A 22442-nucleotide genomic window follows, 5' to 3' on the forward strand; every position below is an offset into this window, starting at 1 on the left:
CACTTAAAAAAAACCCTTTATTTTGAAATAATTATAGACTCATGGGAAGTAGTGAAGATAGGCAGGGAGTCCTGTGTAACCTTCATTCAGCTCTCCTGGTTATAATATCTTACGTAAGGTGACGTTACTAACATTAAATCAGGAGACTGACATTGGTACGGTACTGTTAAGTAGCCATATTCAGTTTTCATGGTTTTCTAAATTTTTTTATTAAAAAAATTTTTTTTTAATGTTTATTTATTTTTGAGAGAGAGAGACAGAGTGCGAGCAGGGGAGGGGCAGAGAGAGAGAAGGATACACAGATCTGAAACAGGCTCCAGGCTCTGAGCTGTCAGCCCAGAGCCCAACATGGGGCTCAAACCCACAAACAACGAGATCATGCTCTGAGCCAAAGTCGGATGCTTAACCAACTGAGCCACCCAGGCGCCCCAGTTTTCATGTTTTTTTAATGCACTCATTCAGGTGTACGTGTGTGTGTATAGTTTTGTGCAATAGATAACGTTTCATGTCTAGATTCATTTAATGACCGCTACAATCAAGATTCAGTACTGGTCCATTACTGCCAAGAAACTCATGCATCTCAAAGTCCCCCCCCCCCCCCCCCACCTTCCCTGGTTACTGGCAACAACTAATTTGTTCTATCTCTCTATAACTGTGTCATTTGAGAATGTTACATAAATGGAATCATACTGTACGTATCTTTTTGAGGTTGACTTTTGCACTCAGCACAATGCCTTAGAGAACCATCCAAGTTGTCCAACGTATCAGTAGTTCATTTCTTTTTATTACTGAGTACTTAGTATTCATTGTATGGATGTGCCACAGTCCCAGTTTGTTCACCTGTTGAAGAACATATGATTTGTTTTCTAGTTTTTGGCTATTACGAATAAAGCTGCTCTGAACATTCATGTATAGGTTTTTGTGTGAACATAGGCTTTCATTTCTCTGAGATAAATGCCCAAGAGTGCAATTGCTTCTTCATATTGTAAGTGTATGGTGAATTTTATAAGATTATTTTCCAGAGTGGCTATTCCCACCAGCAACGTATGGAAGATCTGGTTTCTCCACACACTTGTCAGAATTTGGTATTTTCTCTATTTTTAAAATGTTACACATTCTAAAAAGTTGTGATATCTCATTGTGGTTAAAACAATTTTTTTTAAGTTTTTATTCATATTTTTTGGAGTGGGGGGAGAGACAGAGAGAGAGAGAGAGGGAGAGATAATCCCAAGCAGACTCTGCCTCATCAGTGTGGAGCCTGACGTGGGGCTTGAACCCACAAACCGAGAGATTATGACCTGAGCCGAAATCAAGAATCGGGTGCTTAACCGACTGAGCCACCCAGGTGCCCCTCATTGTGGTTTTAATTGTCTTTCCCAGTGGGCAAATTGTTTCCCTAATGAACAATTTGGATTGTTTTTTATTATTGAGCTTTGAGAATAAGCTCTTTGTCAGATACGTGATTGGCAAAAATTGTTTTTTTTTTTTCATCCTCTTAACAGGGTCTCTTACAGTGAAGAAGTTAGAAATTTCATGTAGTGCATTCAATCATTTTTTTTTTCTTTTATGAATTGTGCTTTTGGTGTCACATCTGTGGACTCTTTGTCCAGTGGTAGGTCTCAAGGATGTTTTTCCTTTGTTTTCTTCTGAAAGCTGTATAGTTTTACAGTTTACAAGATAATCACTTTTACCTTACAGTTTTGATAAAGTACTGGTATTGTTAACACACAGTTGTCAGTTCTGCCATTTTCTTGTTGCTTGCTTGTATTTTGCTTTATTAGATTTAATCCACCTTTCTTTGCAAAACTCTTATTTTTTATTTTTAAATTAAAAAAAAATTTTTAAGTAGGTTTCCCAACTCTGAGATCAAGACCTGAGCTGATATGGGGCTCCTGGGTGGCTCAGTCTGTTGAGCATCTGACTTTGGCTCAGGTCACGATCTCATGGTGCGTGAGTTCGAGCCCCGTGTCAGGCTTGCTGCTGTCAGTGTGCAGAGCCTGCTTTGGATCCTCTGTCTCTCCTTCTCTGTGCCCCTCCCCTGCTCACACTCTCTCTCTCAAAAGTGAATAACCATTAAAAAAAAAAAAAAAACAAAAAACAACAAACTTGAGCTGAAGTCAAGAGTCATCTGTGTCCCCCAGGAGCCCTTGCAAAAATCTGTTCTTATTTGTTACAGATATTTTAATTAAGTATCCAATTCTGGCAGTCTTTATTTTTTTTTAGTTAAAAAAATTTTTAATTCTAGTATAGTTAACATACAGTATTCTATTCATTTCAGGTGTACATATAGTGATTCAACAGTTGCATACATCACTCAGGGCTCATCGCTGCAAGGGCACGCTTTAATCCCCATCAGCTGTTTCCCCCATGCTGGTTCCTGCCCCCCTCAGTTCTCTATAGTTGAGAGTCTGTGTTTTGGTTTGTCTCGCTGTCTCTTTTTCACTTTGTTCGTTTGCAAAAATGTTTGAAAACCCATTAGTGAGTGAGATCATAATTGTAATGAGATCTGCAGATGTACTTAATTGGGCCCAAGGAAGCTGCAGGATGTGGCAGTTTGCTGAAAGTGAACAAACCAGTGAGGGCGTCACAAACAGCCCCTCCAGGGTGTGGAGCCTGCCTTCTTTCCTTGACCTACTTGGACCTCCTAGAACACTGTGTGTGCAGTCAGTGCCACAAACAAAACTCTTCTGAGTATTTGAAACAAGACGAGATTTACTGAAAGGGTATAAGATGCTTACAGAACTGTTAGAAGAGCCTAACAGCTCCTCTAGGGCGACAATCCAGAGGTGACCCCTCGGGGGAACTCAGAAGGCACCGCCGTCCCTGTCCCTGTACTGGGAGCCAGAGATTGTGCCACCTCTGTGGCCGCTCTGGAAACTGCGGGACAGACGCAGCGCATCAGCTCAGGACTGGGAAGTCACATCAAAAAGCTTCCGCTCTGTGGCTCCTGCCACTCTGCTTCTTGCCACCCAGGAAGCTGGAGACTGGACGCTGGAGTGATGCTGTAGACAGAACTCCTACTTCCACAACCGTGCTTACCCCCAGACTCCTAGGAGAGGTGCCTTTCAGGGTGCCTAGAGGTACGCTGGAGGTCGAGTGAGGCAATCCGTGGTAACTGGCGTTCTTCACGTAAAGGCCACAAGGCTGCGGCAGCCTGATGCAGGAACGGGAGAACGTGCTGGTGTCGATTTCACGTACTGAGTATTCGTAAAGCTCAATTTCAAATTTAAGAGAACACATATGTTTAATCTTACAGGATTTTCTTTTCACCCCAGCGGCATGATCATCACCCTGTCTTTGACAGGTGTGGGTACTCTTCTTTGAGCTTAATACGTTTTGAACTAGTAGGTCTGGTATGCTTTTTTCCTCAAATATTTACATGTATATTAATGTTTCCCAATTTAAAAACCCTGTCTTTCCTAGGGGAACCTGGCTGGCTCAGTCAGTAGAGCATGTGACTTTTGATCTTGGGGTCGTGAGTTCAAGCCCTACATTGGGTGGGGAGCGTACTTCAAACAAACCAAAGCACATCTTTCCTTTTTATAAGTATACAAAGTATAAAATGTTATTATTTTGGGAAACACTCATTAAATTCAGTTAACGCCATTTTCCTTATTGTCGCGACCTGAGCCTTGTAACACCCGTGTTTTCCCAGGTCTCCCTGGGGAATAATGTAAAGGAGGTGGGTTTTCCCTGAGACCCATGTTTTGGTGCCAGAGGCTCTACAGCCAGCAGTCATCACTACTTTGGTATCTATTTGTCAAAAATAATTAAAGTTTGGTTCGTTTTATTGCATACTTTAGGTTTTTATTTCTGGGTGTAGCAAATTTTGGCACACAGCCAAAAGTGAGACATACAGATATCCTTGTAAAGACTAGTTTTATATGGTCTGTGATGGCAGTAGATTTAAAACGCAATAAAATGGGTTGTATGAAAAATTTGGAGTGTGAGTGCATATGCATTTTTCTAGTGGGAAGAGGTCCATAGGTTTATCAGCTTTCAAAGCAGAGTCCATGATCCTGAAAAGATTAAAAATGGCTGCTCAGGACACCTGAGTGGCTCAGTAGGTTGAGCATCCGACTTTGGCTCAGGTCATGATCTCACGGCCCCCCATCGAGTTTGCTGCTGTCAGCGCAGAGCCCGCTTCGGATCTTCTGTCCCCCTCTGTTTCTGCCCCTTCCCCGCTTGCGCTTTTTCTCCCAAAAATAAATAAATCTTTTTAAAACATGGTTGCTCGGGGCACCTGGGTGGCTCAGTTGGTTAAGCGTCCGACTTGGGCTCAGGTCATGATCTCACAGTTCATGAGTTTGAGCCCCATGTCAGGCTCTGTGCTGACAGCTCAGAGCCTGGAGCCTGCTTTGGATTCTCTGTCTCCCTCTCTGTCTGCCACTGCCCTGCTCGAAGTCTGTCTGTCTGTCTCTCTCAAAAATAAAGAAACATTAAAAACAATGGCTGCTCTAGAGACGAAAGTTCAATCAAGACATTTGCCAACCATGACATTTGCCAACCATGTAACATCAAGGCTTTTGCTGTCAATCACAGACCATTTCCCTGATCTCCATCCTATGCCTGGAGCCTTTTTTTAGGACATGGAAAGAAAATTATTGTTACCCAAGTGTTTAGGGAGAGCGATGGAACAACATAAGAGTTCATTACTAAATGAGGAGAGATACCTGGAAGTCAATTATATTGCAATCATTTTTTTTCAAAAAGGAACCTTTCCTATATGTATGGTTGATGGGATCCTGAAAAATAATGGGTTATGTGTGTCGAGACATATTAAAATGTTGATAATCTCTAATCCAATATATTATACCTTGGGGGATATATCTGAATACTTGAAATAGTTATAAAAATAATTTATATGTTCAAATCTGGAACCTAAAATTATACCATTTAGGAAGGAATCTACAAATGAAATAATTTTAGCCTTCTTTTTTTAAATCAAAATCTATTTTTTTCAGGAATAGAATTTAGTGATTCATCGCTTTCCTATAACACCCAGTGTTGCCTTATTTCTTAACATACTACCATATGACCTCATCGCATACACCAAAGCCTCAGTGGAATGCAGCCTGGTGTGTAGAGATTTACAAAATCATGCACAGAGATTTCACACGATGAAAGAGGATATGGTTTTGGTTGATGGGAGAAGGAGAAGCCTTTTTCCCTTCACCCTGACACACACACACACACGTAGAGAGAGAGTAGTGAGGGCTTTGGGACAGACCAGTGGAGGCTGTGTTATCTCGATCCTGATTCTACCGGTTAAGTTACACAAGTAGTGAATATTATTATAGTAGTATCTCTTATGAATCATGTCAAGTCTGAAAGTGGGGTGGCCCCAGATTCCTCACATGTAAAATAGAGTTGTTGTGGGGATTAAATTAAAAGATATAAGCAAAGGACACAGCATAGTGCTTGCGGCAGGCAGAATAACGGCCTCCCTCCCCATCTTAATCTCCGGAACTGAGGACAGCTGAAGGGGATTTAGGCTTCAGGTGGAATTAAGGTTGCTAATCAGCTAATTTTGAAAGGGAGTACTCTGGGTTATCTGGTGAGCCTAATGTAATCGCAAGGGTCTTTAAGAGAAGCAGGATGCAGAAGAGTCAGGACCAGAGAGATAGCATCGTGAGAAGGAACCAAACGTCCACCGAGGCTTTGAAGATAAAAGGGGCCTGGGAGCTGAGGAATGTGGGCAGCGTCTATAAACTGGTAAAGGCAAGAAAATGGATTATCCTTAGCGTTTCCAGAAAGGAACCCAGCTCTGCCGACACTTTGGCTGTAGTCCAGTGAGACCTGTTTTGGACTTCTGACTTCCAGAACTGTAAGATAATGAATTGTAAGCCACTAAGTTTGTGATAATTTGTCACTGCGGCAATTGATTGCACTACAGGAAACTGACATGGTGCTTGCTTGATAAATATTAGCTAAATAAACATGGTCTTCCTCTCTTAAAAATCACCTGTCGAAGTTAACCCTTGTCTGGTTCAATGTATCTGTGTAGCTAGCTTTCCTTTTTCAGAAGGAAAAATGTCCTTTATCTTCTTTTTACTGAGCCCCACAATCTCCTCTCTTCCATATTTTCCGTCACCTCCTGTGTCTTCATTTTTTCCTGCCTCCTTGCCTGCTACCTGGAAATATGCACGGAGCTCTCTCATCTCGGAGAACCTTCTGTTTGACGCTGCTTTCCCTTAGTTACCACACTGCAGTCACCCCAAAGGACCACAATACTCTGAAATGTCTTCACATTTATCAGATAATTTCCTCTTTGATTTCAATTCTGGTTAGGTTTCTAACTATTATATGCGATATAAGTTAATATAAGAACTTGAGTGCTTACCTTTTCATAAGCATTATACTATGTTGGTGGTGATGAGGTTAGAAATGAATGAGCGTCTCTTCTCTGCAGGAGCCTGTTGCGGACAATAGGTAAATTAGCCAACTGTTAACAAGCAGTAAATACCAAACATCAGATGTTAAAGTGAGTGGTAAGGATAGTAAGTAGGTATGAGAGGGCAGAGTAGGGGAGGCTGTTTTAGACCTGAACAACCTAAGAAGGCTTCATAAAAGAGATTTTTGAGTGAGGAATATGCTCTTAAAGGAATTAGGAAAACTGGTTTCAATAAAATAATCTGTATTACTAGAAACACAAGAGTTCTTAAAATCTCATTTTGCTTTGGATTGGTGGAAAATGTTTTTTTTCCTATTGAATTTTTCTGGTTGAGGAGAGCCTCTTGTAGAATTTAAAAGATGTATAAACCTAAATTACAATAAATTGACACACATTTGTCTTGATAATCTCAAGTATAACACTAGATACATACTGCTTTTTCTTTGTATTAAGTTTGTTGCTATATAAAACTCCAAATAAGATTTGAAATGTAGTATGACTTAATCTGCGTTCATTGTGTTTTATGTACTAAAAACATTGACTGTGATTATATTTTTAAAGGAAAGTATTCCATGGGCTCACTAGAGACAATTATGTTAGACAAACCTTAGTTGTTTTTTTTTTTTTTTTTTTAAGTGTTTGTTTATTTTTGAGAGAGAGAGTGCCCACATGTGGAAGGGGAGGAGAGAGAGGGAGACAGAGGATCCAAAGCGGGTTCTGTGCTGACAGCAGAGAGCCTGATGCGGGGCTCGAGCTCAGAACAAACCGTGAGCTCATGACCTGAGCCAAAACCAAGATTGGGACCCGTAAGTGACTGAGCCACCCAGGTGCCCCAAACCATACTTCTTTTTAGGTAGGATTATTAGGCCGAGGGTCAGGAGAATGCAGAGAATGCAGTATCCGTGAATTTCAGACAGGCATTCTGCAACCTTTCTCTGTTGACAAGTGGAGGAGTGTGGGCTGGATGACCATAAAATCAGGTGGAAATATGAGTGGTTGAGTAGCAACTCTAAAAATTAGTAATAGTGGGGGCACCTGGGTGGCTCAGTCGGTTGAGTGTCCGACTTCAGCTCAGGTCATGATCTCGCGGTTCGTGGGTTCGAACCCTGAGTCGGGCTCTGTGCTGACAGCTCGGAACCTGGAGACTGCTTCGGATTCTGTGTCTCCCTCTGTCTCTGTTCCTTCCCCGCTCACACTCTCGCTCTCTCTCAAAAATAAATAGATAAAAAAATAAATAAAAATTAGTAATAGGGAATTCGTGACAACTGGAGAAAAATTCCTATTGCTGAAGGCTGCTGTCCATATTTTTGTAATGTCAATAAAAACATTGATACTACGCTTATCACATTTTTGGATGAAATGTATTTTTTAGGGGTAACTTTAAAAAATATTTCTGACTGAAATGGTGGGCCAAGGCTACCATGATAACTTAAAGGAGTTTGATATGAAGTCCTGTATATGAGTTGAGAAAACATCTGCATAATTATAGGAGTGAGGGAGATGTGGTTGAATACAAACAACTTAGGTATTTTAATTACTGTAATAAACTCCATCTGGATATAAAATGTAATGGGACTACGAGAAAGCCTGCATAGATTCCTAGTCGGGACTTAACAGGAAGGAGGTTCAGAAGAGGAAAGGTGTTAGTCTTACTTTATTCTGTACCATCCAGACAACACCTGGAGTATTGTGTTGAGTTATGGAGGTCACATGCGAATGAATCAGAAAACAGAAAATCACATATGTTGGTGAAGATAGGGAGAAATTGGAACCCTTGTACGTTGCTGGTAGCAGAATGGCACAGCTGCTGTGGAAAACAGTTTGGTGGTTTTTCAAACAGTTAAATCTAGAATTATGACATGAACCAGATAGTCTACTCCTACATATGTACCCAAAAGAATTGAAAACAGGTACTCAAACGAATACTTGAACATGAATATTTATAGTAGTTCTGTACTTACGTAGCCATTTACATTAGTTAAAACGTAGAAACAACCCAGATGTACATCAACCAATGAGTGGATAACCGAAGTGTGGCTTATCCACACAATGGAATATTATTCAGCCATAACCGTGAACTACTGATAAACGCTACAGAGTGCATGAACCGCAAAAACCTGCTGAGTGAAAGAAGCTGGACACAGAAGATCACATGTGATTTCACTGATATGAAATATCCAGGACCGTTAACGTCCATACGGATGTGAATTAGATGAGTGGTTGCCAAGGTCATGGGGAATGAGACTATCTGATGGATGTGGGATGATGAAAAGGTTTTGGAAATAGGGGTGTTGGTTGTAAAACATTGTGAATGTACTGTGTGGTATTGAGCCATACGCTTTATTTATTTATTTTTTAATGTTTATTTATTTTTGAGACAGAGAGCATGAACGGGGGAGGGTCAGAGAGAGAGGGAGACACAGAATCGGAAACAGGCTCCAGGCTCTGAGCTGTCAGCACAGAGCCCGACGTGGGCCTCGAACTCACAAACCGCCAGATCATGACCTGAGCCGAAGTCAGACGCTTAACCGACTGAGCCACCCAGGCGCCCCGAGCCATACACTTTAAAACGCTTACTTACATTACCTGGATTTCACCTTAAAGTGTCAGTACATATCAATCAACTGAATAGTATTGAGAATCCAGAAATAAAACTCTGTGATCAATAGTTTTTTTTTTTTTTTTTTTTTTTTTTTTGGACAAATGTGCCAAGAAAATTCAATAGGGAAAGAATAGTCTTTTCAGCAAATTGTGCTGAGAAACCTGGAAATTTACATGCAAAAGAACGAATTTGAACTTCCTCCTCACATCATATACCCAGATTAACTAAAAATGCATCATAGGCCTAAATGTAACAGCAGAAATGATAAAACTCGTAGAAGAAAACATGAATAAATCTTACTGACCTTGGCTAGGCAAAGTCTTCTTAGGTAGGACACTGACCGCACAAGCAACAAAGAATAAAATAGATAAATTGGACTTTATCACAATTAAAAACTTTTGTGCCTCAAAGGACACCATCAAGAAAGTGAAAAGACAACCCACAAAATGGGAGAAAGTATTTGCAATTTCTCTCTAATAAGGGACTTGTATCGAAGTTCTCTAAAGAACTCTAATAACTCAGTAATAAAAAGACTAAAAAGTAAACTGGTGTATTTTATGGTATGTGAATTATATTTCAATAAAAACTTAAAAAATGGGTCAAGTGGAATATGCTTAGAGATTTCTTGTCTTCAGGGATTCAAAATTAAAATCCTACTCTTTCCCATTGCTTGTCCTTTCTGTTTTTGCTCTCCCTCACTCCAGCTTCCAACCTCTGTCAGCTGTGCCTTTTACACTGACAAGGTGGAGAACATTTATCTTCTGTTCTGCAACCTTAATGAAGGCTTTGGTGCTTGGTTTTTATATTGGTCTGATGTCTTAATTATTATGCAGGTATTCATTGCAGAGTGATGAAGTAATTATGGTGACATTTCCTTCTCTCTATGCCAGTATCATGACCCAGGCCAACAGAAGGATGATGCTTCTAGTGTCAAAGACAAATGGATTCTCTTCCTGTAATCCATTAGTTGCTCGAAATCCTGTCCTTTTTTTTTTTTTTCCACATTTGAACCACGACTTTCTCTTTTTTTCTTTTCTTTTTAATTTTGATTTTTCTTAAGCAGTCTCTATACCCAACATAGGACTTGAACTCACGATCCTGAGATCGGGAGTCACCCACTCTACCAACTGAGCCAGCCAGGCACTCCAGAGCTATGACTTTCCTGACTAGCTTTTTGTTTATCCTGGTGTTTCACTTTGGTTCTTTTGGCAGCATTTTGCAGAATATCCGACCACAGGTGACCCAGCTGATGGTCTTGACCTTTCTTTTACTGGCGGTGGTTACCGCTGCACCAAGTATCCTTTTCTCACTTCCTAAAAGGCGGAGAGAAGGGCATAGAATGGGTGCTGCGTCTTGTGGATCTTCCCCATTTTTAAAACCTATTTTAGACAAATTTAAAAACTCATAAAATTGTGAGAAGAGTCATGTGGACTCTTGTCTAACTTTTACCTCGATTCACTTGTTATAAACATTTTGCTATATTTGCTTTTTCCTTTATCTTTGTCTATGGGTCTATAGTTGTTTGGGGGGAATGTTTTGAGAGAAAATTGTAGAGATCATGGCTCTTTATTCTTAAATGCTTTACTGCATATCATCTAGGGAAAGGACTTCCTCATGTGATCGTGGAACAGTGATTAAATTCAGGAAATTTAACATTTGTATTCGCTCAGAAGCAGATGCTGAGGCCAGGATAAGGATTGCACAAATGTAAAAAGAAGGAAGCAGTAGTGGGCAAGTGGAGCCGTCAGATTGTGGTGGCTTGTCTGCCGGCAGAAGGAGCAGACCTGGAGGCAGGATTGTCCATTAGAACCGTTCTGTGTTGGGTAGAAATGGCTTGGCCTGTACCTTGCTTTCTCAGTTATGAGCTTGAGCTGTCCAGAGAACACCAAGATCTCCTCTTGACAGCTGAAGCCAACTGTGATGAAGCTAACAGCATAACCATACTTCTCCGCCTGCTGGTGACTTGTTTGGATGTGGGTGGTACCTCTCCATGTCCGCCATGATGCAATACTATCATCTAAGACAGTCTACATTCAAATTCGCCAGTTGCCCAATAACATCCATTATCACAGATTTCCTCCCTGTCCTATCTCTTTTCATCTTGGAAAATCTTTCAAGAAGCTCCCCAGATGATTTTCCTGTATGTCTCGTAGGCCAGAAACGAACAGCTTCTCTACAGTGGGACAGGAGCAGTTGCTCAGGCCAATTACTGGCAGAGGAGACTGGGATTTCCAGGCTTAGTTTAGATCTACAGGGACTTTGTCCCATGGGTCTGGGAGAGAGGCTCCCTTCTCTAATCCTGTGATTTTACCTGATAACCTTAAAAAGAAAGAGAAAAAACAGTTAGGTTTCTTTAGCAAGCAGTAAGGGAGGAAAACTGGGTAAACAATCAGCATTTTGTGGGAATTTTCTGTTGCATAATTTTCTTTTTTTTATTGAGAAAAGAAACATATGCATTCCTGTCATTAAACCGGCTTCTTAGTGATTGTATCTTTTGAATGGAGTCCACTCCTTTCTTCCTTTCATGGAGTTCACTAATTTTGTTTTAATAGGATGAATTATTGTCTATTTCTGCTGCACAGCTGCCATCCTGGGACGTCTTTTTCATTTCACTCTTGGATCATTTCCACTGTGTTCTCGCATCTACTTTATTGGGTTTCATCCTTGTTGCTAGAGAATACCCTCAAGTAATGCCCTTACATGTCTGAAAGTGTCTTTTTTCTGCTTTCTTACTTGATGGATCATTTGAATATAAAAATCTAGGTCACAATTATTTCACTTTAGAAATTTCTGCGACCTTGCTCTCCTGCAGTTGAGAGTTTCTGATTTTAGTCAGAGTCTTCATTTTTGTTTTTTCCTCAAATCATTTAGAATCTTTTCTTGGTTGTTGTATAATTTCACAGGATTTGTCTACATCTTTTTTCATGGAACAGAAGGTAGGTCACTTCCTCTCACTTACCGAAGCCTGGCTCCCTGTCTTATTTTGTACCTGTTCTTTATTACTAATCTTTTATTCCGCGTGACTAATCTTTTATTCCACATTGATGTGGATGGTTCATCTAATACCTTTGACACACACTGTACCTATTCGTGTCTTCCTTGCTAATAGAGGCCCAATTTTGTCCAGATATTTAGTGCCCATGAGTTTCACGGACTTCCCTCGCCTCCATTCCGAAGGTGGCAGTTTGTGAGTATGGCTCAGCCTAAAGCCCGTTATGTTCCATTCTCCTTGCTTACGATTGGTTTCGGCATAGTGACACAGACGTCTGCTGGAGTCTAGTTTCCTTCCGTATATGAAGGTACAGCCCCTCTCTTGGATGTTGTTATATGAGCTCATGATACTTGGAGCTGCCATCTTGGGTCACAGAAGGGAAAAGTGAGTTGAGAATGACCCTCAACTCAAAATTGTCTAAAATTGAACTCCAGATCTCCAGTTCTTCCCCTATCCCAATTTTCCACTCCATCTTTCCAGTTGCTAAGGCCAAAATTTTTGGTGTCATATCTAACTTTACTCTTTCACATCCCATGTTTTATTCATTAGAAGATCCTATGAGCTCCTCCTTCAAATTATATTTACATATTACTATTTGTTCCTACTTAATACCACTGCCATCCTGGTCCATGCTACTGCTATTTCTTGCATATTCTGCATTAGAACAGTGCCTACCCAGGGAATTTTAGTAGGGTTCAACCAGACCTGTGGCCTGTGGCAATCCGTATTTGACATCACATTCACTTATGAGGATATGGGACAGGAAACACAGCTTGTCAGCAGAGAAGGACCAGTGTTCTTTTTGGGAGGTCCTGGTGGCAGTGCTGAAAGAACAGCCAGGGGTGGCTCAGTCGGTAGAGCACCCGACTCTTGGTCTGAGGGTTGTGAGTTCAAGTCTACAGTGGGCCTAGAGTTTACTTTTAATGTTATTTTTTTAAAGAAGAAGGAAGAATAGCCAGAACTATTCTCTGTGCCCCCTCCTTCAGGTGGAGCTTAGGTGTGAATAATGAGGCTCCCACGAAGGGGGTATGTAGCCAACCTGTCTAAGAAGCTGCATATTCCACAAAAGCCATTACCTTGTATGACCACCCATGAGCAAGGTTTCTAGGATCCCCACGGGGTACATGCTCGATTACAGGAGTCACCACACTAGGAGAAGTCCAAAGTTTCAGCCACTCTCCAGGTATTTTTAGTCCCTCTCAGACCCAAGCAATTTACCAATGGGTCATTTTTACCATAAGCCATGTTGCCTAGTAACACAGCTGACATTCTGTGGTTTCTGACATTCATGGTTTCCTGGGGAACAGAGCTAGACAGTTAACCGAATCCAAGAGCAATTTCTCATGCTGAAAGACCAGGGTTTTTCTAACACTTCAGTCACAAATAGCCTGCCACCGAGAGGTGCTCCCCTTCTGTGCTTCTCCCCTGTGCTCTTTGTCAGCACAATAGTCAGGGCGCTCCTTTAGCACGTACGACCGTCCTGTTGTTACTTTTGTGCAGATCCTGCAGTGGCTCCTACCTCACTTCGGGCGCATTTGTCTGTAGGCCATGCTTGAGTCAGTCTCTTCCTACCTTTCTGATCCTTTTTCCCTACTACTCCTGCCCTCACTCATCTGCTGTAATCTCCTTTTGTTCTCACTCTGATGTGCCAGGCATGTTTCTGCCTCAGGGCTTGGCTCTTCCTGAATACTCCTGATATTCACCTGGCTGCCTCTTGAATTCTTTGCTCAGATGTCACCTTTTCAATAAGCTGCATTCCATTGAAAAATTGCAACTCCTACCACGCCCGGTGCTTGAAGTTCCATGTTTGGTTTTTTTTATAGCTCTTTTCACCTTTTCATACTCCATAATTTCCTTTTTTTTTTTTTTTTAATTTTTTAATGTTTTTATTTATTTTTGAGACAGAGACAGAGCATGAGCAGGGGAGGGGCAGAGAGAGAGGGAGACACAGAATCCGAAGCGGGTTCCAGGCTCTGAGCTGTCAGCACAGAGCCTGACGCGGGGCTCCAACTCACGGACTGTAAGATCATGACCTGAGCCGAAGTCGGAAGCCCAACCGACCGAGCCACCCAGGCGTCCCTCCTTTTTTTTTTTTTTTTTAAAGAAAGCGATAGAGTGTGAGTGGGGGAGGAGCAGAGAGAGGAAGGGAGACCCAGAATCCGAAGCAGGCTCCAGGCTGTGAGCCGTCAGCACAGAGCCTGATGCGGGGCTCGAACTCCCAAACATGAGATCATAACCTGAGCCGACATCAGACGCTCAACCGACTGAGCCATCTAGGTGCCCCATCATTTACTTATTATATGTAGTTCGTCATCTGCCACTGTTAGCAAGTAAATTACAAGAGGGCAACATCTTCATTGACCTATTCCCAGCCACCTACCACAGTGCCTAACACCTAGTTGATGCTTAGTATTTTTAAATAAGTGAGGACACCTTTACAGAGGGCTTACTGTGTGCTGAGTATTTTTTTAAAACAGAGTGAATAAAGTTTTAATATATGTGGAGGAGCACATAAATACAACATTCTTGTGAATACAAAAAAATTAGACACACGGAATTTAAATTAAAAGCACTAAATAGTATAGGGGTGCCTGGGTGGCTCGGTTAAGTGACGGACTCCTGGTTTCAGCTAAGGTCATGATTTCGAGGTTCGTGAGCTCGAACCCCTCCTTGGGCCCCGTGCCTACAGAGAAAGATCCTGCCCGGGATTCTCTCTCTCTGCCCCTCCCCTGCTCATTCTCGCTCCCTCTCTCTCAAAATACTCCCCTTCCCCCCCAAACACTAAAGAGCGTAAAGAGTAACATTATGTGGTGACAAGAAGTGTAGGTTTTAAGGAAATTAGAATACAGATAATACTGTATATGCCAAATAACATAGACAGTAAACGTATCAAAATTTTTAGGAATGCAAGAAGATTTTAGTAAACATTTCTGAGGATTTAAGAAGACCTGGTATGCAAAAAAGAAGGGAAACAAGAATTTGATAGTAAACAGTTGTTCTTTTTGATTGCTTTAGAGTCATTACTGAAATTTGGTTCTTTGAAAATTCATGGAAGATTCACAATAAATCAATCAGACTTTTAGCTGCACGCCCCAAATCAATAAATATATATAAAAAAAGAGCCACCCAAGCTCTCCATCCCCCCCCCCTTTTTTTTAAATAAGCATGGAAACAGAGAGGTTAAGAAACTTACCTTGTGTCACATAACTTCTAAGTGAATCCTCACAGGTGGTCTTTGGAGCCTGGGTTTTGACTGATCTATTACAGTTAAGCATCCTTCTGCATACACAATTTTTAACCTGCTTTTGGATTATTTGGTAAATTCCCCTTTGGATTAGAGGTTATGGACCTTTCATAATCTATATGGCCCAATTTTCCAGGGTCTTGTCAACCAGACGTGAATGTATCCTTAAAAACAAACAAAAAAATGTGGTGGGGGTTTGTGTGCCCGGGCACCCAGTTGGTTAAGCACCAGACTCTTGATTTCGGGTCAGGTCATAATCTCATAGTTGTGAGATTGAGCCCTGTGGGCCCCCATGCTTGGGGTGAAGCCTGCGTGATTCTCTTTCTCTTTCTCTCTAGGGGTGCCTGGGTGGCTCAGTTGGTTAAGTGTCCGTCTCTTGATTTCAGCTCAGGTGGTGATCTCACAGTCTGTGAGATGGAGCCCCTTGTGGGGCTCTGCGCTGACAGCAGGGAGTCTGCTTGGGATTCTCTCCGCCCCTCCTCCTGCTTCACACACATGCACTCACACTCGCTCACTCTTTCAAATAAACTTAAAAAAAAAAAAAAAAAAAGAAAAGATTCTCTCTCTCCCTTGGCGTGTCCCCAACACTTGTGCTCGCTCGCTGTCTCTCTCTCTTTCTCTCTCAAAAACAAAACCAAAAAAGTTTTGGGGTGATTTAATTGACTTCCGGTTGTTGTCTTGTATCTAATAATGAACACTTCTGATGTTCCCTAACACTTTTTAAGAAAAAAAAATTTTTTTTTTTTAAATTTTTTTTTTCAACATTTATTTATTTTTGGGACAGAGAGAGACAGAGCATGAACGGGGGAGGGGCAGAGAGAAAGGGAGACACAGAATCGGAAACAGGCTCCAGACTCTGAGCCATCAGCCCAGAGCCTGACGCGGGGCTCGAACTCACGGACCGCGAGATCGTGAAGTCGCGGCTGAAGTCGGGCGCTTAACCGACTGCGCCACCCAGGCGCCCCAAGAAAATTTTTTTAATCTTTATTTATTTTTGAGAGAGAGACAGAGTATGAGCAGGGGAGGAGCAGAGAGAGAGGGAGACACAGAATCTGAAGCCGGCTCCAGGCTCTGAGCTGTCAGCACAGAGCCCAATGTGGGGCTTGAACCCACAAACCACTAGTTCATGACCTGAGCCAAAGTCAGAGGCTTAACCGACGAGCCACCCAGGCGCCCCTCCCTAGCCCTTTTCTAAATACTTGGGTGGCAATAAATTACTTTCTTTTTATGTCTGTGGAAAGGAGCTATGTACACAGGATGGAAGTCAGAGAAAGTTTCATAAATGAAGGTAGTAGAACCCTTAGTATTAAATAGTGGGTGAATGTCTTGATTTCACTTACACCTAAGAACTTGCCATTCTCAGTCTTATCTGGGTCATGCATGGCTCTCTTTGAGAATTTGACAGCTGTGGACCTCTCGCTAGAAAAATGCTTATAAACACATACTTTGCATTTTTTTATGCCACTTAGTGTATTGTAAATTGATTTCCTTCACAGGCCGTAGAAAACCAGTCTTTGCAGTGATTTCTGTCTCATTTTTGTATAACATTATTTGCGTATTTGTGTAAAATTATTTGCTATATCCAGGAAAAAAAATCCAAATTTTTTGATGAAACAAACTTTATTTTCAACAGTTAATTTTTTTTTTTTTTTTTTTTTTTTGAGCAAGCTTGAGTGTGAACAGGGGAGGGGTGAAGGGAGAGTGAGAGAGAATCTTAAGCAAGCTCCATACTCATCATGAAGCCTGATGCAGGGTTTGATCCCATGACCCTGGGATCCTGACCTGAGCTGAAATCAAGAGTTGGACGCTCAACCGACTGAGCCATCCAGGCACCCCTTAAAAGTTAATTTTAATGGAAAGAGCAGTTTATGATAAGTTGAAATTCTGCCATTGTCTTTGATACAGCTACATGTATGTCATTTAAAAAAATTTCCAAACAATTTTACTTTTTTGTTTTAATGGCAACCCAAACTGAAAACCTGTTTTGTAAGATGTGTGGGAACGACTGGAATCAGAGCCTGATCAGATAAGGCAAGAGTTTCCCCCTGCCCCCCCACTAACATTTTTTTTTTAATCTTTATTTTTTATAGACATTCTTTATAAAGCCTTTTGTTTTGAGCAGTTTCAGATTCACAGCAAAATTGACAGTATAGAGATTTCCCGTACACCCACTGCTCCTACTCATGTACACTGTCCCCTATCATCAGGACCCCCCCCCCCCCCCGACACCAGAGTGGTACGGTTGTTACAGTTGTTGAACCCACATTGTCACATCATAATTACCCAGAGTCCCCAGTTTACATTAGGATTCACTTTTGGTGTCGTATATTCTATCGTATGGATGAATGTATAATGATACGTATCCATCGTCATAAGGTACAGAGTATTTTCATTGCCCTGAAACCCTTTCTGCTCTGCCTGTTCATTCCCCTTCCTTAACCCCTGGCAACCTGTCGTCTTTTTACTTCCTCCATTGTTTTGCCTTTTCCAGAGTAACCAGTAATCGAAATCATTTACTGTGTAGCCTTTCAGATTTGCTTCTGTCCCTTAGCATTGTGTATTTAAGGCTCCTATTTCCTGGCTCAATGGCTCATTTCTTTTTAGCACTAAATGATGTTCCATTTGTCTGGATAGACCACAGTTTATCCGTTCATCTAGTGAAGAACGTCTTCGTGGCTTCCAAGTTTGGGCAATTATAAACATGCCTGTGTTCAACATCTGTGTGCAGGTTTTTGTGTGGGCATGTTTTCAAAGCCTGTAAATACCAGGGAGCACAACTGCAGGGTCATATGGTTAGAGTACGTTTAGTTTTCTAAGAAACCTCCAGGCTGTCTTCCAAAGTGGTGGTTCCATTTTGTGTTCCCACCTGCAATGAGTAAGAGTTCTTGTTCCTTCATGTCCCTCCCAGCATTTGTGGTTGTCAGTCGTTCTGGATTTTGGCCTTTCTAATAGATGTGGGGCAGCGTCTCATTTTAAATTTGCATTTCCCTGATGACATATGATGTGGGCGGCTTTTCATATGCTTATTTGCAGTATGCATATCTTCTTTGGTTGGGTGTCTGTAAAGGTCTTTGGCCCATTTTTTTAATGGAATTATTTTCCTATTTACTTTTAAGATTTCTTTGTTTATTTTGGATAACAATCTTTTATTAGGTGTTTTTGTTGTTTTTTTTTTTTCAAGTATTTTTTTTTTTTCCCAGTCTGTGGCTTGGCTTCTCATTCTCTTCACACTGTCTTTTGCATAGTAGGTTTTTCATTTTAATGGAGTCAGTTATCAAGTATTGCTTCCATGGATTGTGCCTTTGGTATTTGAAAAGTCATTGCCATACCCCAGGTCATCTTAGTTTTTGCTTTTTGTTATTTTCTAGTTTTATAGCTTTGCATTTCACATTCAGGTCCATGATCTTTTTTTTTTTTTTTTTTTAAATATTTTTTACTGTTTTATTTATTCTTGAGAGAGAGACACACAGCACAAGTGAGGGAGGGGCAGAGTGAGAAAGGGACACAGAATCTGAAGCAGACTCCAGGCTCCGAGCCATCAGCACAGAGCCCTATGCAGGGCTCAAACCCACGAGCTGCAAGATCATAACCTGAGCCTAAGTCGGACACTCAACTGACTAAGCCACCCAGACGCCCCTCCATGATCTTTTTTGACTTAATTTTTGTGAAAGGTGCAAGATCTGTGTCTGGATTCTTTTTTTTTTTTTTTTTTTGCATGTGGATGTCCAGTTGTTTCAGTCCCATTTGTGTAAAAGGCCATAGTTGTACCACTGTATTGCTTTTGTTCTTTTGTCAAAGATCAGTTTGGCTGCGTTTATGTGGGTCTGTTTCTAGGTTCTCTGTTCTGTTCCATTGATCTGTTTGTCTGTTTTTTCCCCCAATATGATACTGTCTTGATTATTATAAGTTTGTTTTAAGTCTTGAAGTCAGATAGTGTCAGTCTTCCAACTTTGTTCTCCTTCAATATAATGTTGGCTATTCTGAGTCTTTTGCCTCTCCGTATAAACTTTAGAGTCCGTTTGTTGATATCTACAAAGTAACATACTGGGATTTTGATTGGGATTTCATTGGATACATAGATTAAATTGGGAAGAACTGACATCTTGACAATATTGAGTCTTCCTGTCCATGAACATGGACTGTCTCTCCATTTATTTTGTTCTGTGATTTTGTTCACGAGAATTTTGTAGTTTACCTCATATAGATCTTGTACATATTATGTTAAATTTATACCCAAGTATTTCATTTTTGGGGAGTGCTAGTATAAATGGCATTGTTTTTAATTTCAAATTCTGCTTGTTCACTGCTGGTATAGAGGAAGACAATTGTCTTTTACATATTAACCTTGTATCCTTGAACCTTGTTATAATTGCTTATTAGTTACGGATGTGTGTGCGTGCGTGTGTTCTTTTGGGTTTTCACCTTAGATGATCGTGTTATCTGCAAACAAAGACAGTTTTATTTTTTTCCTTCCCAATCTGTATTTCATTTCTTTTCTTTTCTTGTCTTATTGTATAGCTAGGACTTCAGTACAATGTTGAAAAGGAATGGTGAGAGTGGACACCTTGCCTTGTTCCTGATCTTATTGGGGGAACTTCTAGTTTTTCATCACACCATTAAGTATGATGTTAGCTGTAGTTTTTTTGTGGATGATCTTTATCAAGTTGAGGAAGTTGCCCTCTATTCCTATTTTATTGAGAGTTTTTGTTAGGACTCGGTACTGGATTTTGTCAAATGCTTTTCCTGTAACTGTTGGTGTGGTCATGTGATTTTTCTTTTTCAGCCTGTTAACATGATGGATTACATTAATTGATACTCAAATGTTGGACCATATTTGCATGTCCGGGATAAATCCCACTTTGTCATAGTGTGTAATTCCTTTTATACATTACTGCTAATATTTTGTTGAGGATTTTTGCAGTTATGTTAATGAGTGATATTAGTCTGTATAGTTTTCTTCCCTTGTAATGTCTTTGGTTTTGGTAATGCTGGCCTCATGGGATAAGTTAGGAAGTATTCCCTCTGCTTCTAATCTCTGAAAGTTATTGTAGAGAATTGTTACAGTTTTTCCATAAATGCTTGGTAGAATTCACCAGTGAACACATTTGGGCCTGATGCTTTCAGTTTGGGAATACAAATTAAATTAATTATTGATTGAATTTGAAAAATAGATATAAGGCCATTCAGATTATCTATTCAAAGAATTAGTCCATTTCATCTAGGTTATTAAATTTGTGGGCATATAGTTGTTCATAGTACTTTTTTATCTTTTAATGTTCATGGAATTTGTAATGATGTCCCTCTTTCATTTTTCATTAGTAATTTATGTCCTCTCTCCTGTTTTTCTTAGTCAGCTTTTGGTTTCATTGATTTTTCTCTAATGATTTCATGTTTTCAGTTTCATTGATTTCTGCTTTAATTCTTATTATTTCTTTCCTTCTGCTTCCTTTGAATTCAATTTGCTCTTCTTTTTCTAGTTTCCTAAGGTGGAAACTTAGATTGTTGATTTTATTTTATTTTATTTTATTTTATTTTATGTTATGTTATGTCATTTCATTTCATTTCATTTCATTTCATTTCATTTCATTTCATTTCATTTCATTTCATTTCATTTCATTTTTTATTATTTATTTTTTTAATGTTTATTTTTGAAGGAGAGAGAGAGCATGAGCCGGGCAGTGGCAGAGAGAGAGGGGAAGACACAGAATCCGAAGCAGGCTCCATCCAGCCTCTGAGCTGTCAGCACAGAGCCCGCTGCGAGGCTCGAACTCACAAACTGAAATCGTGACCTGAGCCGAAGTTGGACGCTTAACCGAATGAGCCACTGGGCGCCCCTAGATTGTTGATTTTAGATCTTCTTTTCTAATATATGTATTTACTACTACAAATTTCCATTTAAGCACTGCTTTTGCTGCATCCCACAAATTTTAAGTATTTTCATTCAGCTCAAAATATTTTAAAATTTCTTCTGAGATTTCTTTTTTGATCGTGTGTTATTTAAAAATGTGTTCTTAAATCTCCAAATACTTTGTGATTTGCCAGTTATCCTTCTGTCATTGACTTTTAGTTTAATTTCACTGTGAACTGAGAGTAGGCATTGTAGGATTTCTGTTCTTTTAAGTTTCTTAAGTTGTATTCTGTGGGCCAGAATGTAGTCTATTTTGGTGAATGTTCCATGTGAGCTTGAGAAGAGTGTTATTCTGCTCTTGCTGAATGAAGTGGTCTAGGGATGTCAATTATACCCAGCTGATTGATGGTGTTGTAGAGTTCAACTATGTCCTTATTGATTTTCTGCCTGTTAAATCTGTTCATTTCTGAAAGGAGTGTTGATATCTTCAACTATAATAGTAGATTCATTTATTTCTCCTTGCAGTTTTATCAGTTTTTGCCTCGTGTATTTTGATGTTCGTTAGACATATACACATTGAAGATCGTTAGGTTTTGGAGCATTGACCCTTTTGTCATTATGTAGTCGTCCTCTTTATCCTTGATAACTTTCCTTGCTTTTAAATCTGCTCTGTATGAAAGTAATATAGCTATTCCATTTTTCTTTTTATTAGTGTTTAGCATGGCATATCTTTCTCCATGCAGTTACTTTAATCCATATGTGTCTTTATATTTAAAGTGAGTTTCTTGTAGGCAATCTGCCTTGTTGTTTGCTCTTTTGAGCCAGTCTCTTTCTTTTAATTGGTGCATTTTAGACAATTGATGTTCAAATTGATTATTTCTGTTGTTGGATTAATAAATATCATTTGTTACTGTTTCTGATTGTGACCTTGTTTGCGTTCTCTGTTTTGTATTCTAATCTTTTTCTGCCTTTTATGGTTTTAAGTCGAGCATTTTATATAGTTATGTTTTCTCTCCTTTCTTAGCATTTTTTTTATGTTTGTTTATTTTTGAGAGAGGGAGACAGACCATGAGCAGGGGAGGGGAGGAGAGCGAGAGGGAGACACAGAATCCAAAGCAGTCTCCAGTCTCTGAGCCGTGAGCACAGAGCCTGACGTGGGGTTCGAACCCATGAACCATGAGATTATGACCTGCGCTAAAGTTGGACGCTTAACCGACTAAGCCACCCAGGCGCCCCTCCTTTCTTATCATATTAATTGTACTTTAAAAAATTGTTTTTAGTAATTGCCCTAGAGTTTGCAATGTACATTTACAACTAATCTAAATCCACTTTCAAATAATGCTACACTGTTTCCTCTCACCC

General features: G+C 40.3%; 1 protein-coding gene and 1 long non-coding RNA gene across 3 annotated transcripts in view; one reads left to right on the plus strand and one right to left on the minus strand.

Annotated features, from left to right (window-relative positions):
- Positions 1-22442, plus strand: part of FRYL (FRY like transcription coactivator) — a 272435-nt gene that overhangs the window by 7977 nt on the left and 242016 nt on the right. The window lies entirely within an intron of this gene.
- Positions 765-13306, minus strand: LOC102901196. Its single transcript, XR_440176.3, has 3 exons — positions 13065-13306; positions 6344-6416; positions 765-840 (listed from the first exon to the last, which is right to left on the minus strand). It is a non-coding gene; the product is annotated as an uncharacterized LOC102901196 (long non-coding RNA).

The sequence above is a fragment of the Felis catus genome, chromosome B1 (genome assembly GCF_018350175.1).
Source record: "Felis catus isolate Fca126 chromosome B1, F.catus_Fca126_mat1.0, whole genome shotgun sequence".
NCBI classification, from domain to species: domain Eukaryota; kingdom Metazoa; phylum Chordata; class Mammalia; order Carnivora; family Felidae; genus Felis; species Felis catus.